The sequence below is a fragment of the Notolepis coatsorum genome, assembly GCF_963971535.1.
Source record: "Notolepis coatsorum genome assembly, chromosome: 6".
Lineage (NCBI taxonomy): Eukaryota > Metazoa > Chordata > Actinopteri > Aulopiformes > Paralepididae > Notolepis > Notolepis coatsorum.
This window is the reverse complement of record NC_140170.1, coordinates 46,946,075-46,962,178: the sequence shown is the minus strand read 5'-3', so window position 1 is coordinate 46,962,178 and position 16,104 is coordinate 46,946,075. Positions and strand designations below refer to the sequence as shown.

The 16,104-nt window shown below is 53.0% G+C and overlaps 1 protein-coding gene across 1 annotated transcript in view; it reads right to left on the bottom strand.

Moving 5' to 3' along the window:
• LOC311229460 (spondin-1-like) overlaps nucleotides 1–16,104 on the bottom strand; it is a gene marked incomplete at its 3' end in the record, with an annotated part of 239,998 nt that overhangs the window by 90,076 nt on the left and 133,818 nt on the right.

Below are 16,104 nucleotides of genomic sequence, written 5' to 3'. Positions count from 1 at the left end.
GAGAGAGAGAGAGAGAGAGAGAGAGAGAGAGAGAGAGAGCTAACTATAATAAAACACAATATACATGTGCCCTAATGATAAGGATAAGTGCTCATTGAAGAAACCCAATCCCATTGCCAAAGAGAATCTAACAAGCCTGTAAATAATTATACTCTGGAACTACACACGACAAATGTGTCACATGGCTCACAATGGCCCCCAGAACAGCGTTGCCAACTTCAACAGAGGTTGTGAGCTCCAGGTATGACAATGCCGATGCTACATACCCTACTTACCACATGGCTCCAAATGGCAACCACAACCCAACGTGTAGATACCAGGGTTATTACGTGGGCACCTCCTCCCTTCACTGGTGTTTTGTCAAGGCCCATGACACCTCGGGAAGGCTCAACAGTCAGTTCCAGCATCCCAGAACCACCCACCTCCATGCTACAGTAGCTCTCACTGTGTTATCATATCCGCATGTCGAAACTCCTGATAACAATATCACACATGAAACAGAAACAAGAGAAAACCCACAATGCCTCTTCCAATAACTCCTTTACAGCCTTTCGCCAACTCCACCCACAAATCCCCAACGTTCCCAAATTGATCAGACTGGTAATACGTCATCTGCACTGAATTTTGATCACCCCACCTCTATTTTGGTCACGCCACGCCTTTTTTGGTCACACCACGACTCTTTTGGTCACACCAAGCCTCTTTTGGGTCACACCACGCCTCTTTTGGTCACACCACGCCGCTTTTGGTCACACCACGCCGCTTTTGGTCACACCACGCCTCTTTTGGGGCAAAACAAACTCGGCCGATTAGATGGTGTTTGTTCATAATAGTGTTGTCACGATACTGAAATTTCGAACTTCGATACGATACCTTGAAAAGTATCGATATTCAATACCATTTTCGATACACAGGGAAAAAGGTCCAATCTTAAAATGTACAAAAAAAAAGAAGAAAAAAAAGATAAAATATATATATATTTTTTTTAATTTTGCTTTTGTTGCTGGTTGATTCTCCTCATCTTCTCTCTGGTACTTTAAGAGAAGATAAATATAACACTTTTAAAACCATTTGTTTATAACATTTAAAAATAACTGTTCATCTCACTTCAATAATTTTTATTGCAGTGAGTGTAAACACTGTAATCTGTGTTGCATGTACCTGACAAACTGAACTGTTTGCATTACAGTCATATTCCAACTTAACTGAATGCACATGTGTGTGTGTGTGTGTGTTGTGTGTGTGTGTGTTGTGTGTGTGTGTGTGTGTGTGTGTGTGTGTGTGTGTGTGTGTGTGTGTGTGTGTGTGTGTGTGTGTGTGTGTGTGTGTGTGTGTGTGTGTGTGTGACTACTGTACTATTACAGGTATTGGAATAAACAATGCAACTTCCTTATACAATTTTTTGTAATTTTTTGTTATGAATAATTAAATATCGATATTGCGGGAACTGAGTATTGAAACTGTTTTAAATATTCAGAATCGATATGTATAGAAAAATCGATAGTTCATAAACTACTGTGTTGCCCAGAAATAGTCATTACCTCTTAGTTTTAGGACACTTACGTATAATATTAAATGTACAGGTAGGGAAATTAGGAAATATCCTGCAGCATGAATGGGGAAACACCATAGGGGAAGATTGATGAGGCATGCCTGAAAATGGATCAAATGTAACTTTTCACAATGGCAAATGCTCAACTAGTGTTGGAAAGTAATTGCTTGACATAGATTCATGCACCGACAAAATTAACATTTCAAACAATGTAAGTGCTCTGCCAACAGTTTTTATACCTAGGCCAAATACAATAGTGATCAATAGGAACAATGTTTTCCCTAAAATATCCAGGAACCTGGGTGTGCTGGTCTGATAAACAGTGATGTAGTTGGCCGTGCTATGTACCTTCTGCATCCCACTTCTAGAGGACAAACCCATCTCTGTTCAGTTTCTGCTGCCAAATCTGCATATCTAAGCTTTTTTCCTTTCATAAGCCTCCTCTACTGAATCCTCCCAGGGCACCGTCAATTCTATAAAATAAACAATCCGCTCATTCCGCTGACTTGTAGATGATAAGCTGGCTCAAGTTAGTGCTAAGTACAGTATTTCTTGTGGAACACGTTTTCCTCCCAAATCTACATGCATCTGCCAATCATTTGCTCCCTTTAGCTGGTCTGGCTCATGTCTGTCTAAAAACCGACCTCCTCTACATTTGTCTCCCTCATAGACACATTGACTGGCTGCACTTTCCACCCAATTACATGCTGAATTCACCAGTACTCTTCTGCTTTCAATTCCTGCTGCTAAGCTTGTCCAAACCTGGTTATGTCACCATGTATACCGACCTTGAGAAAGACTAGTCTTATAGCCAGACAGAATATGCCTCAAGGTTGCCGTCTCTGAACACAGCAGACGCGATGAGTTGCCATCTACCCATTGTCGCACTCGCTTGGTTTAAATCTTATTTAACTGATAGAACACACTGCATGGTCTATAATGATTTAACATCTGAGACCCTCCCAATGCAATGCGGTGTCCATCAACATCCCCTCCTACAGCTCTCCTCTCAGGCTGGCCTCAGTACCATCAACATCCTGATACAGCTCTCCTCTCAGGCTGGCCTCAGTACCATCAACATCCTGATACAGCTCTCCTCTCAGGCTGGCCTCAGTACCATCAACATCCCCTCCTACAGCTATCCTCTCAGGCTGGCCTCAGTACCATCAACATCCTGCTACAGCTCTCCTCTCAGGCTGGCCTCAGTACCATCAACATCCCCTCCTACAGCTCTCCTCTCAGGCTGGCCTCAGTACCATCAACATCCCCTCCTCCAGCTCTCCTCTCAGGCTGGCCTCAGTACCATCAACATCCTCCTACAGCTCTCCTCTCAGGCTGGCCTCAGTACCATCAACATCCCCTCCTACAGCTCTCCTCTCAGGCTGGCCTCAGTACCATCAACATCCCCTCCTACAGCTCTCCTCTCAGGCTGGCCTCAGTACCATCAACATCCCCTCCTACAGCTCTCCTCTCAGGTTGGCCTCAGTACCATCAACATCCCCTCCTACAGCTCTCCTCTCAGGCTGGCCTCAGTACCATCAACATCCCCTCCTACAGCTCTCCTCTCAGGTTGGCCTCAGTACCATCAACATCCCCTCCTACAGCTCTCCTCTCAGGCTGGCCTCAGTACCATCAACATCCTCCTACAGCTCTCCTCTCAGGCTGGCCTCAGTACCATCAACATCCCCTCCTACAGCTCTCCTCTCAGGCTGGCCTCAGTACCATCAACATCCCCTCCTACAGCTCTCCTCTCAGGCTGGCCTCAGTACCATCTACACCCCCTCCTACAGCTCTCCTCTCAGGCTGGCCTCAGTACCATCAACATCCCCTCCTACAGCTCTCCTCTCAGGCTGGCCTCAGTACCATCAACATCCCCTCCTACAGCTCTCCTCTCAGGCTGGCCTCAGTACCATCTACATCCTCCTACAGCTCTCCTCTCAGGCTGGCCTCAGTACCATCAACATCCCCTCCTACAGCTCTCCTCTCAGGTTGGCCTCAGTACCATCAACATCCCCTCCTACAGCTCTCCTCTCAGGCTGGCCTCAGTACCATCTACATCCTCCTACAGCTCTCCTCTCAGGCTGGCCTCAGTACCATCAACATCCCCTCCTACAGCTCTCCTCTCAGGTTGGCCTCAGTACCATCAACATCCTGATACAGCTCTCCTCTCAGGCTGGCCTCAGTACCATCAACATCCCCTCCTACAGCTCTCCTCTCAGGCTGGCCTCAGTACCATCAGCATCCCCTCCTACAGCTCTCCTCTCAGGCTGGCCTCAGTACCATCAACATCCTCCTACAGCTCTCCTCTCAGGCTGGCCTCAGTACCATCAACATCCTCCTACAGCTCTCCTCTCAGGCTGGCCTCAGTACCATCTACATCCTCCTACAGCTCTCCTCTCAGGCTGGCCTCAGTACCATCAACATCCCCTCCTACAGCTCTCCTCTCAGGTTGGCCTCAGTACCATCAACATCCCCTCCTACAGCTCTCCTCTCAGGCTGGCCTCAGTACCATCAACATCCCCTCCTACAGCTCTCCTCTCAGGCTGGCCTCAGTACCATCAACATCCCCTCCTACAGCTCTCCTCTCAGGCTGGCCTCAGTACCATCAACATCCCCTCCTACAGCTCTCCTCTCAGGCTGGCCTCAGTACCATCAACATCCTCCTCCAGCTCTCCTCTCAGGCTGGCCTCAGTACCATCAACATCCCCTCCTACAGCTCTCCTCTCAGGCTGGCCTCAGTACCATCAACATCCTCCTACAGCTCTCCTCTCAGGCTGGCCTCAGTACCATCAACATCCTGCTACAGCTCTCCTCTCAGGCTGGCCTCAGTACCATCAACATCCCCTCCTACAGCTCTCCTCTCAGGCTGGCCTCAGTACCATCAACATCCTCCTACAGCTCTCCTCTCAGGCTGGCCTCAGTACCATCAACATCCTCCTCCAGCTCTCCTCTCAGGCTGGCCTCAGTACCATCAACATCCCCTCCTACAGCTCTCCTCTCAGGCTGGCCTCAGTACCATCAACATCCCCTCCTACAGCTCTCCTCTCAGGCTGGCCTCAGTACCATCAACATCCCCTCCTACAGCTCTCCTCTCAGGCTGGCCTCAGTACCATCAACATCCCCTCCTACAGCTCTCCTCTCAGGCTGGCCTCAGTACCATCAACATCCCCTCCTACAGCTCTCCTCTCAGGCTGGCCTCAGTACCATCAACATCCCCTCCTACAGCTCTCCTCTCCGGCTGGCCTCAGTACCATCAACATCCTCCTACAGCTCTCCTCTCAGGCTGGCCTCAGTACCATCAACATCCCCTCCTACAGCTCTCCTCTCCGGCTGGCCTCAGTACCATCAACATCCCCTCCTACAGCTCTCCTCTCCGGCTGGCCTCAGTACCATCAACATCCCCTCCTACAGCTCTCCTCTCAGGCTGGCCTCAGTACCATCAACATCCTGATACAGCTCTCCTCTCAGGCTGGCCTCAGTACCATCAACATCCTAATACAGCTCTCCTCTCAGGCTGGCCTCAGTACCATCAACATCCCCTCCTACAGCTATCCTCTCAGGCTGGCCTCAGTACCATCAACATCCTGCTACAGCTCTCCTCTCAGGCTGGCCTCAGTACCATCAACATCCCCTCCTACAGCTCTCCTCTCAGGCTGGCCTCAGTACCATCAACATCCCCTCCTCCAGCTCTCCTCTCAGGCTGGCCTCAGTACCATCAACATCCTCCTACAGCTCTCCTCTCAGGCTGGCCTCAGTACCATCAACATCCCCTCCTACAGCTCTCCTCTCAGGCTGGCCTCAGTACCATCAACATCCCCTCCTACAGCTCTCCTCTCAGGCTGGCCTCAGTACCATCAACATCCCCTCCTACAGCTCTCCTCTCAGGTTGGCCTCAGTACCATCAACATCCCCTCCTACAGCTCTCCTCTCAGGCTGGCCTCAGTACCATCAACATCCCCTCCTACAGCTCTCCTCTCAGGTTGGCCTCAGTACCATCAACATCCCCTCCTACAGCTCTCCTCTCAGGCTGGCCTCAGTACCATCTACATCCTCCTACAGCTCTCCTCTCAGGCTGGCCTCAGTACCATCAACATCCCCTCCTACAGCTCTCCTCTCAGGTTGGCCTCAGTACCATCAACATCCTGATACAGCTCTCCTCTCAGGCTGGCCTCAGTACCATCAACATCCCCTCCTACAGCTCTCCTCTCAGGCTGGCCTCAGTACCATCAGCATCCCCTCCTACAGCTCTCCTCTCAGGCTGGCCTCAGTACCATCAACATCCTCCTACAGCTCTCCTCTCAGGCTGGCCTCAGTACCATCAACATCCTCCTACAGCTCTCCTCTCAGGCTGGCCTCAGTACCATCAACATCCTCCTACAGCTCTCCTCTCAGGCTGGCCTCAGTACCATCAACATCCCCTCCTACAGCTCTCCTCTCAGGCTGGCCTCAGTACCATCAACATCCCCTCCTACAGCTCTCCTCTCAGGCTGGCCTCAGTACCATCTACACCCCCTCCTACAGCTCTCCTCTCAGGCTGGCCTCAGTACCATCAACATCCCCTCCTACAGCTCTCCTCTCAGGCTGGCCTCAGTACCATCAACATCCCCTTCTACAGCTCTCCTCTCAGGCTGGCCTCAGTACCATCTACATCCTCCTACAGCTCTCCTCTCAGGCTGGCCTCAGTACCATCAACATCCCCTCCTACAGCTCTCCTCTCAGGTTGGCCTCAGTACCATCAACATCCCCTCCTACAGCTCTCCTCTCAGGCTGGCCTCAGTACCATCTACATCCTCCTACAGCTCTCCTCTCAGGCTGGCCTCAGTACCATCAACATCCCCTCCTACAGCTCTCCTCTCAGGTTGGCCTCAGTACCATCAACATCCTGATACAGCTCTCCTCTCAGGCTGGCCTCAGTACCATCAACATCCCCTCCTACAGCTCTCCTCTCAGGCTGGCCTCAGTACCATCAGCATCCCCTCCTACAGCTCTCCTCTCAGGCTGGCCTCAGTACCATCAACATCCTCCTACAGCTCTCCTCTCAGGCTGGCCTCAGTACCATCAACATCCTCCTACAGCTCTCCTCTCAGGCTGGCCTCAGTACCATCTACATCCTCCTACAGCTCTCCTCTCAGGCTGGCCTCAGTACCATCAACATCCCCTCCTACAGCTCTCCTCTCAGGCTGGCCTCAGTACCATCAACATCCCCTCCTACAGCTCTCCTCTCAGGTTGGCCTCAGTACCATCAACATCCCCTCCTACAGCTCTCCTCTCAGGCTGGCCTCAGTACCATCAACATCCCCTCCTACAGCTCTCATCTCAGGCTGGCCTCAGTACCATCAACATCCCCTCCTACAGCTCTCCTCTCAGGCTGGCCTCAGTACCATCAACATCCCCTCCTACAGCTCTCCTCTCAGGCTGGCCTCAGTACCATCAACATCCTCCTCCAGCTCTCCTCTCAGGCTGGCCTCAGTACCATCAACATCCCCTCCTACAGCTCTCCTCTCAGGCTGGCCTCAGTACCATCAACATCCTCCTACAGCTCTCCTCTCAGGCTGGCCTCAGTACCATCAACATCCTGCTACAGCTCTCCTCTCAGGCTGGCCTCAGTACCATCAACATCCCCTCCTACAGCTCTCCTCTCAGGCTGGCCTCAGTACCATCAACATCCTCCTACAGCTCTCCTCTCAGGCTGGCCTCAGTACCATCAACATCCTCCTCCAGCTCTCCTCTCAGGCTGGCCTCAGTACCATCAACATCCCCTCCTACAGCTCTCCTCTCAGGCTGGCCTCAGTACCATCAACATCCCCTCCTACAGCTCTCCTTTCAGGCTGGCCTCAGTACCATCAACATCCCCTCCTACAGCTCTCCTCTCAGGCTGGCCTCAGTACCATCAACATCCCCTCCTACAGCTCTCCTCTCAGGCTGGCCTCAGTACCATCAACATCCCCTCCTACAGCTCTCCTCTCAGGCTGGCCTCAGTACCATCAACATCCCCTCCTACAGCTCTCCTCTCCGGCTGGCCTCAGTACCATCAACATCCTCCTACAGCTCTCCTCTCAGGCTGGCCTCAGTACCATCAACATCCCCTCCTACAGCTCTCCTCTCCGGCTGGCCTCAGTACCATCAACATCCCCTCCTACAGCTCTCCTCTCCGGCTGGCCTCAGTACCATCAACATCCCCTCCTACAGCTCTCCTCTCAGGCTGGCCTCAGTACCATCAACATCCTGATACAGCTCTCCTCTCAGGCTGGCCTCAGTACCATCAACATCCTGATACAGCTCTCCTCTCAGGCTGGCCTCAGTACCATCAACATCCCCTCCTACAGCTCTCCTCTCAGGCTGGCCTCAGTACCATCAACATCCTGCTACAGCTCTCCTCTCAGGCTGGCCTCAGTACCATCAACATCCCCTCCTACAGCTCTCCTCTCAGGCTGGCCTCAGTACCATCAACATCCCCTCCTCCAGCTCTCCTCTCAGGCTGGCCTCAGTACCATCAACATCCTCCTACAGCTCTCCTCTCAGGCTGGCCTCAGTACCATCAACATCCCCTCCTACAGCTCTCCTCTCAGGCTGGCCTCAGTACCATCAACATCCCCTCCTACAGCTCTCCTCTCAGGCTGGCCTCAGTACCATCAACATCCCCTCCTACAGCTCTCCTCTCAGGCTGGCCTCAGTACCATCAACATCCTCCTACAGCTCTCCTCTCAGGCTGGCCTCAGTACCATCAACATCCTCCTACAGCTCTCCTCTCAGGCTGGCCTCAGTACCATCAACATCCTCCTACAGCTCTCCTCTCAGGCTGGCCTCAGTACCATCAACATCCCCTCCTACAGCTCTCCTCTCAGGCTGGCCTCAGTACCATCAACATCCCCTCCTACAGCTCTCCTCTCAGGCTGGCCTCAGTACCATCTACACCCCCTCCTACAGCTCTCCTCTCAGGCTGGCCTCAGTACCATCAACATCCCCTCCTACAGCTCTCCTCTCAGGCTGGCCTCAGTACCATCAACATCCCCTCCTACAGCTCTCCTCTCAGGCTGGCCTCAGTACCATCTACATCCTCCTACAGCTCTCCTCTCAGGCTGGCCTCAGTACCATCAACATCCCCTCCTACAGCTCTCCTCTCAGGTTGGCCTCAGTACCATCAACATCCCCTCCTACAGCTCTCCTCTCAGGCTGGCCTCAGTACCATCTACATCCTCCTACAGCTCTCCTCTCAGGCTGGCCTCAGTACCATCAACATCCCCTCCTACAGCTCTCCTCTCAGGTTGGCCTCAGTACCATCAACATCCTGATACAGCTCTCCTCTCAGGCTGGCCTCAGTACCATCAGCATCCCCTCCTACAGCTCTCCTCTCAGGCTGGCCTCAGTACCATCAACATCCTCCTACAGCTCTCCTCTCAGGCTGGCCTCAGTACCATCAACATCCTCCTACAGCTCTCCTCTCAGGCTGGCCTCAGTACCATCAACATCCTCCTACAGCTCTCCTCTCAGGCTGGCCTCAGTACCATCAACATCCCCTCCTACAGCTCTCCTCTCAGGCTGGCCTCAGTACCATCAACATCCCCTCCTACAGCTCTCCTCTCAGGCTGGCCTAAGTACCATCTACACCCCCTCCTACAGCTCTCCTCTCAGGCTGGCCTCAGTACCATCAACATCCCCTCCTACAGCTCTCCTCTCAGGCTGGCCTCAGTACCATCAACATCCCCTCCTACAGCTCTCCTCTCAGGCTGGCCTCAGTACCATCTACATCCTCCTACAGCTCTCCTCTCAGGCTGGCCTCAGTACCATCAACATCCTCCTACAGCTCTCCTCTCAGGCTGGCCTCAGTACCATCAACATCCCCTCCTACAGCTCTCCTCTCAGGCTGGCCTCAGTACCATCAACATCCCCTCCTACAGCTCTCCTCTCAGGCTGGCCTCGGTACCATCAACATCCCCTCCTACAGCTCTCCTCTCAGGCTGGCCTCAGTACCATCTACATCCTCCTACAGCTCTCCTCTCAGGCTGGCCTCAGTACCATCTACATCCTCCTACAGCTCTCCTCTCAGGTTGGCCTCAGTACCATCAACATCCCCTCCTACAGCTCTCCTCTCAGGCTGGCCTCAGTACCATCAACATCCCCTCCTACAGCTCTCCTCTCAGGTTGGCCTCAGTACCATCAACATCCTGATACAGCTCTCCTCTCAGGCTGGCCTCAGTACCATCAACATCCCCTCCTACAGCTCTCCTCTCAGGCTGGCCTCAGTACCATCAACATCCCCTCCTACAGCTCTCCTCTCAGGCTGGCCTCAGTACCATCAACATCCCCTCCTACAGCTCTCCTCTCAGGCTGGCCTCAGTACCATCAACATCCCCTCCTACAGTTCTCCTCTCAGGCTGGCCTCAGTACCATCAACATCCCCTCCTACAGCTCTCCTCTCAGGCTGGCCTCAGTACCATCAACATCCTCCTACAGCTCTCCTCTCAGGCTGGCCTCAGTACCATCAACATCCCCTCCTACAGCTCTCCTCTCAGGCTGGCCTCAGTACCATCAACATCCTCCTACAGCTCTCCTCTCAGGCTGGCCTCAGTACCATCTACACCCCCTCCTACAGCTCTCCTCTCAGGCTGGCCTCAGTACCATCAACATCCTCCTACAGCTCTCCTCTCAGGCTGGCCTCAGTACCATCTACACCCCCTCCTACAGCTCTCCTCTCAGGCTGGCCTCAGTACCATCAACATCCCCTCCTACAGCTCTCCTCTCAGGCTGGCCTCAGTACCATCAACATCCTCCTACAGCTCTCCTCTCAGGCTGGCCTCAGTACCATCAACATCCCCTCCTACAGCTCTCCTCTCAGGCTGGCCTCAGTACCATCAACATCCCCTCCTACAGCTCTCCTCTCAGGCTGGCCTCAGTACCATCAACATCCCCTCCTACAGCTCTCCTCTCAGGCTGGCCTCAGTACCATCAACATCCTCCTACAGTTCTCCTCTCAGGCTGGCCTCAGTACCATCAACATCCCCTCCTACAGCTCTCCTCTCAGGCTGGCCTCAGTACCATCAACATCCTGCTACAGCTCTCCTCTCAGGCTGGCCTCAGTACCATCAACATCCCCTCCTACAGCTCTCCTCTCAGGCTGGCCTCAGTACCATCAACATCCCCTCCTACAGCTCTCCTCTCAGGCTGGCCTCAGTACCATCACCATCCCCTCCTACAGCTCTCCTCTCAGGCTGGCCTCAGTACCATCAACATCCCCTCCTACAGCTCTCCTCTCAGGCTGGCCTCAGTACCATCTACACCCCCTCCTACAGCTCTCCTCTCCGGCTGGCCTCAGTACCATCAACATCCCCTCCTACAGCTCTCCTCTCAGGCTGGCCTCAGTACCATCAACATCCCCTCCTACAGCTCTCCTCTCAGGCTGGCCTCAGTACCATCAACATCCCCTCCTACAGCTCTCCTCTCAGGCTGGCCTCAGTACCATCAACATCCTCCTACAGCTCTCCTCTCAGGCTGGCCTCAGTACCATCAACATCCCCTCCTACAGCTCTCCTCTCAGGTTGGCCTCAGTACCATCTACATCCCCTCCTACAGCTCTCCTCTCAGGCTGGCCTCAGTGCCATCTACATCCTCCTACAGCTCTCCTCTCCAGCTGGCCTCAGTACCATCTACACCCACTCCTACAGCTCTCCTCTCAGGCTGGCCTCAGTACCATATACCCCCTCCTACAGCTCTCCTCTCTGGCTGGCCTCAGTACCATCAGCATCCCCTCCTACAGCTCTCCTCTCAGGCTGGCCTCAGTACCATCTACATCCTCCTACAGCTCTCCTCTCAGGCTGGCCTCAGTACCATCAACATCCTCCTACAGCTCTCCTCTCAGGCTGGCCTCAGTACCATCAACATCCCCTCCTACAGCTCTCCTCTCAGGCTGGCCTCAGTACCATCAACATCCCCTCCTACAGCTCTCCTCTCAGGCTGGCCTCAGTACCATCAACATCCCCTCCTACAGCTCTCCTCTCAGGCTGGCCTCAGTACCATCTACATCCTCCTACAGCTCTCCTCTCAGGCTGGCCTCAGTACCATCTACATCCTCCTACAGCTCTCCTCTCAGGTTGGCCTCAGTACCATCAACATCCCCTCCTACAGCTCTCCTCTCAGGCTGGCCTCAGTACCATCAACATCCTGCTACAGCTCTCCTCTCAGGCTGGCCTCAGTACCATCAACATCCTCCTACAGCTCTCCTCTCAGGCTGGCCTCAGTACCATCAACATCCTGATACAGCTCTCCTCTCAGGCTGGCCTCAGTACCATCAACATCCCCTCCTACAGCTCTCCTCTCAGGCTGGCCTCAGTACCATCTACACCCCCTCCTACAGCTCTCCTCTCCGGCTGGCCTCAGTACCATCAACATCCCCTCCTACAGCTCTCCTCTCAGGCTGGCCTCAGTACCATCAACATCCCCTCCTACAGCTCTCCTCTCAGGCTGGCATCAGTACCATCACCATCCCCTCCTACAGCTCTCCTCTCAGGCTGGCCTCAGTACCATCAACATCCCCTCCTACAGTTCTCCTCTCAGGCTGGCCTCAGTACCATCAACATCCCCTCCTACAGCTCTCCTCTCAGGCTGGCCTCAGTACCATCAACATCCTCCTACAGCTCTCCTCTCAGGCTGGCCTCAGTACCATCTACACCCCATCCTACAGCTCTCCTCTCAGGCTGGCCTCAGTACCATCAACATCCTCCTACAGCTCTCCTCTCAGGCTGGCCTCAGTACCATCTACACCCCCTCCTACAGCTCTCCTCTCAGGCTGGCCTCAGTACCATCAACATCCCCTCCTACAGCTCTCCTCTCAGGCTGGCCTCAGTACCATCAACATCCTCCTACAGTTCTCCTCTCAGGCTGGCCTCAGTACCATCTACATCCTCCTACAGCTCTCCTCTCCGGCTGGCCTCAGTACCATCAACATCCCCTCCTACAGCTCTCCTCTCAGGTTGGCCTCAGTACCATCAACATCCCCTCCTACAGCTCTCCTCTCAGGCTGGCCTCAGTACCATCAACATCCCCTCCTACAGCTCTCCTCTCAGGCTGGCCTCAGTACCATCAACATCCCCTCCTACAGCTCTCCTCTCAGGCTGGCCTCAGTACCATCAACATCCCCTCCTACAGCTCTCCTCTCAGGCTGGCCTCAGTACCATCTACACCCCCTCCTACAGCTCTCCTCTCCGGCTGGCCTCAGTACCATCAACATCCCCTCCTACAGCTCTCCTCTCAGGCTGGCCTCAGTACCATCAACATCCCCTCCTACAGCTCTCCTCTCAGGCTGGCCTCAGTACCATCAACATCCCCTCCTACAGCTCTCCTCTCAGGCTGGCCTCAGTACCATCAACATCCTCCTACAGCTCTCCTCTCAGGCTGGCCTCAGTACCATCAACATCCCCTCCTACAGCTCTCCTCTCAGGCTGGCCTCAGTGCCATCTACATCCTCCTACAGCTCTCCTCTCCAGCTGGCCTCAGTACCATCTACACCCCCTCCTACAGCTCTCCTCTCAGGCTGGCCTCAGTACCATCTACACCCCCTCCTACAGCTCTCCTCTCTGGCTGGCCTCAGTACCATCAGCATCCCCTCCTACAGCTCTCCTCTCAGGCTGGCCTCAGTACCATCTACATCCCCTCCTACAGCTCTCCTCTCAGGCTGGCCTCAGTACCATCTACATCCCCTCCTACAGCTCTCCTCTCAGGCTGGCCTCAGTACCATCTACATCCCCTCCTACAGCTCTCCTCTCAGGCTGGCCTCAGTACCATCTACATCCCCTCCTACAGCTCTCCTCTCAGGCTGGCCTCAGTACCATCAACATCCCCTCCTACAGTTCTCCTCTCTGGCTGGCCTCAGTACCATCAACATCCCCTCCTACAGCTCTCCTCTCAGGTTGGCCTCAGTACCATCAACATCCTCCTCCAGCTCTCCTCTCAGGCTGGCCTCAGTACCATCAACATCCCCTCCTACAGTTCTCCTCTCAGGTTGGCCTCAGTACCATCAACATCCCCTCCTACAGCTCTCCTCTCCGGCTGGCCTCAGTACCATCAACATCCTCCTCCAGCTCTCCTCTCAGGCTGGCCTCAGTACCATCAACATCCCCTCCTACAGCTCTCCTCTCCGGCTGGCCTCAGTACCATCTACATCCTCCTACAGCTCTCCTCTCCGGCTGGCCTCAGTACCATCAACATCCCCTCCTACAGCTCTCCTCTCAGGTTGGCCTCAGTACCATCAACATCCCCTCCTACAGCTCTCCTCTCAGGCTGGCCTCAGTACCATCAACATCCCCTCCTACAGCTCTCCTCTCAGGCTGGCCTCAGTACCATCTACACCCCCTCCTACAGCTCTCCTCTCAGGCTGGCCTCAGTACCATCAACATCCCCTCCTACAGCTCTCCTCTCAGGCTGGCCTCAGTACCATCTACACCCCCTCCTACAGCTCTCCTCTCAGGTTGGCCTCAGTACCATCTACACCCCCTCCTACAGCTCTCCTCTCAGGCTGGCCTCAGTACCATCAACATCCCCTCCTACAGCTCTCCTCTCAGGCTGGCCTCAGTACCATCAACATCCCCTCCTACAGCTCTCCTCTCAGGCTGGCCTCAGTACCATCAACATCCCCTCCTACAGTTCTCCTCTCAGGTTGGCCTCAGTACCATCAACATCCCCTCCTACAGCTCTCCTCTCCGGCTGGCCTCAGTACCATCAACATCCTCCTCCAGCTCTCCTCTCAGGCTGGCCTCAGTACCATCAACATCCCCTCCTACAGCTCTCCTCTCCGGCTGGCCTCAGTACCATCTACATCCTCCTACAGCTCTCCTCTCCGGCTGGCCTCAGTACCATCAACATCCCCTCCTACAGCTCTCCTCTCAGGTTGGCCTCAGTACCATCAACATCCCCTCCTACAGCTCTCCTCTCAGGCTGGCCTCAGTACCATCAACATCCCCTCCTACAGCTCTCCTCTCAGGCTGGCCTCAGTACCATCTACACCCCCTCCTACAGCTCTCCTCTCAGGCTGGCCTCAGTACCATCAACATCCCCTCCTACAGCTCTCCTCTCAGGCTGGCCTCAGTACCATCTACACCCGCTCCTACAGCTCTCCTCTCAGGTTGGCCTCAGTACCATCTACACCCCCTCCTACAGCTCTCCTCTCAGGCTGGCCTCAGTACCATCAACATCCCCTCCTACAGCTCTCCTCTCAGGCTGGCCTCAGTACCATCAACATCCCCTCCTACAGCTCTCCTCTCAGGCTGGCCTCAGTACCATCAACATCCCCTCCTACAGCTCTCCTCTCAGGCTGGCCTCAGTACCATCAACATCCTCCTACAGCTCTCCTCTCAGGCTGGCCTCAGTACCATCAACATCCTCCTACAGCTCTCCTCTCAGGCTGGCCTCAGTACCATCAACATCCTCCTACAGTTCTCCTCTCAGGCTGGCCTCAGTACCATCAACATCCCCTCCTACAGCTCTCCTCTCAGGCTGGCCTCAGTACCATCAACATCCTCCTACAGCTCTCCTCTCAGGCTGGCCTCAGTACCATCAACATCCTCCTACAGTTCTCCTCTCAGGCTGGCCTCAGTACCATCAACATCCCCTCCTACAGCTCTCCTCTCAGGCTGGCCTCAGTACCATCTGAGTCATTCCATCAATCCGGACCGATTTGAGTCCCTCTGATGTCTGGTGTCTTTTATCTAATCAGTTACCAAAATGTGCTTTGAAATGCTATTTATTTCAGTTGCAATGTCCTCTTTAATAAAGTGTAAAAACATTGCATGAATGTATTTTTTTTTATTATGCATTATGTTGTTATTTCAGTTGACACCATGTATTTTGACATGTCCCTCGTGGCATTTCATGAAAATGTATTTGGGATATGACTAAGAAAATTTGTAAAAAGTCCATACTTTTTTCCATGAACATACACATCCATCTGTGCTGTTAATGCTGGTAATGGTTTATTTCAAAATAAATGAATAATTATTCATTAAAATAACATTATTCAGTCTGTCCCTCAGTAACCCTCAACCCTGTTACACTGAGCATTCTCCCCCCCCCCCACAAAAATAATGGTTTAATCCATAGAAGCATGTGAAACAGGAAGTGACAACTTTGAAGTATTTTGGAAAACACAACACCAGGAACAGGCAAGTAGCTACCTCATTGTACTATGTTTTCAGTCATTTATCATGTAATATTATGGTAGTCAAGCATAATTACTCAACACCGTTACTTGAAAAAAATATAGCAAACTATTACTATTAATGTCTTTGTTATTAAAAAAATGTAGATGCTTTCTTAATATCATGCATGCCATGTGCTCTCCTGGTATTCACCACATGTGGAGTAGCAACCATTTTGTGCAAAAAATCACAACCCTGTTACACTCAACCCCGTTACGTTTGAATGTAACGTTTGAATGTAACAGGGTTGGGTTGTGAGATTGTAACGGGTTGTGATTTTAACACTGATTTTGAAGTTATACAATAATAGTTAAATAAATTATTGAGCTTTTTCAACATGCTTATGCCACATACATATTAATTGTA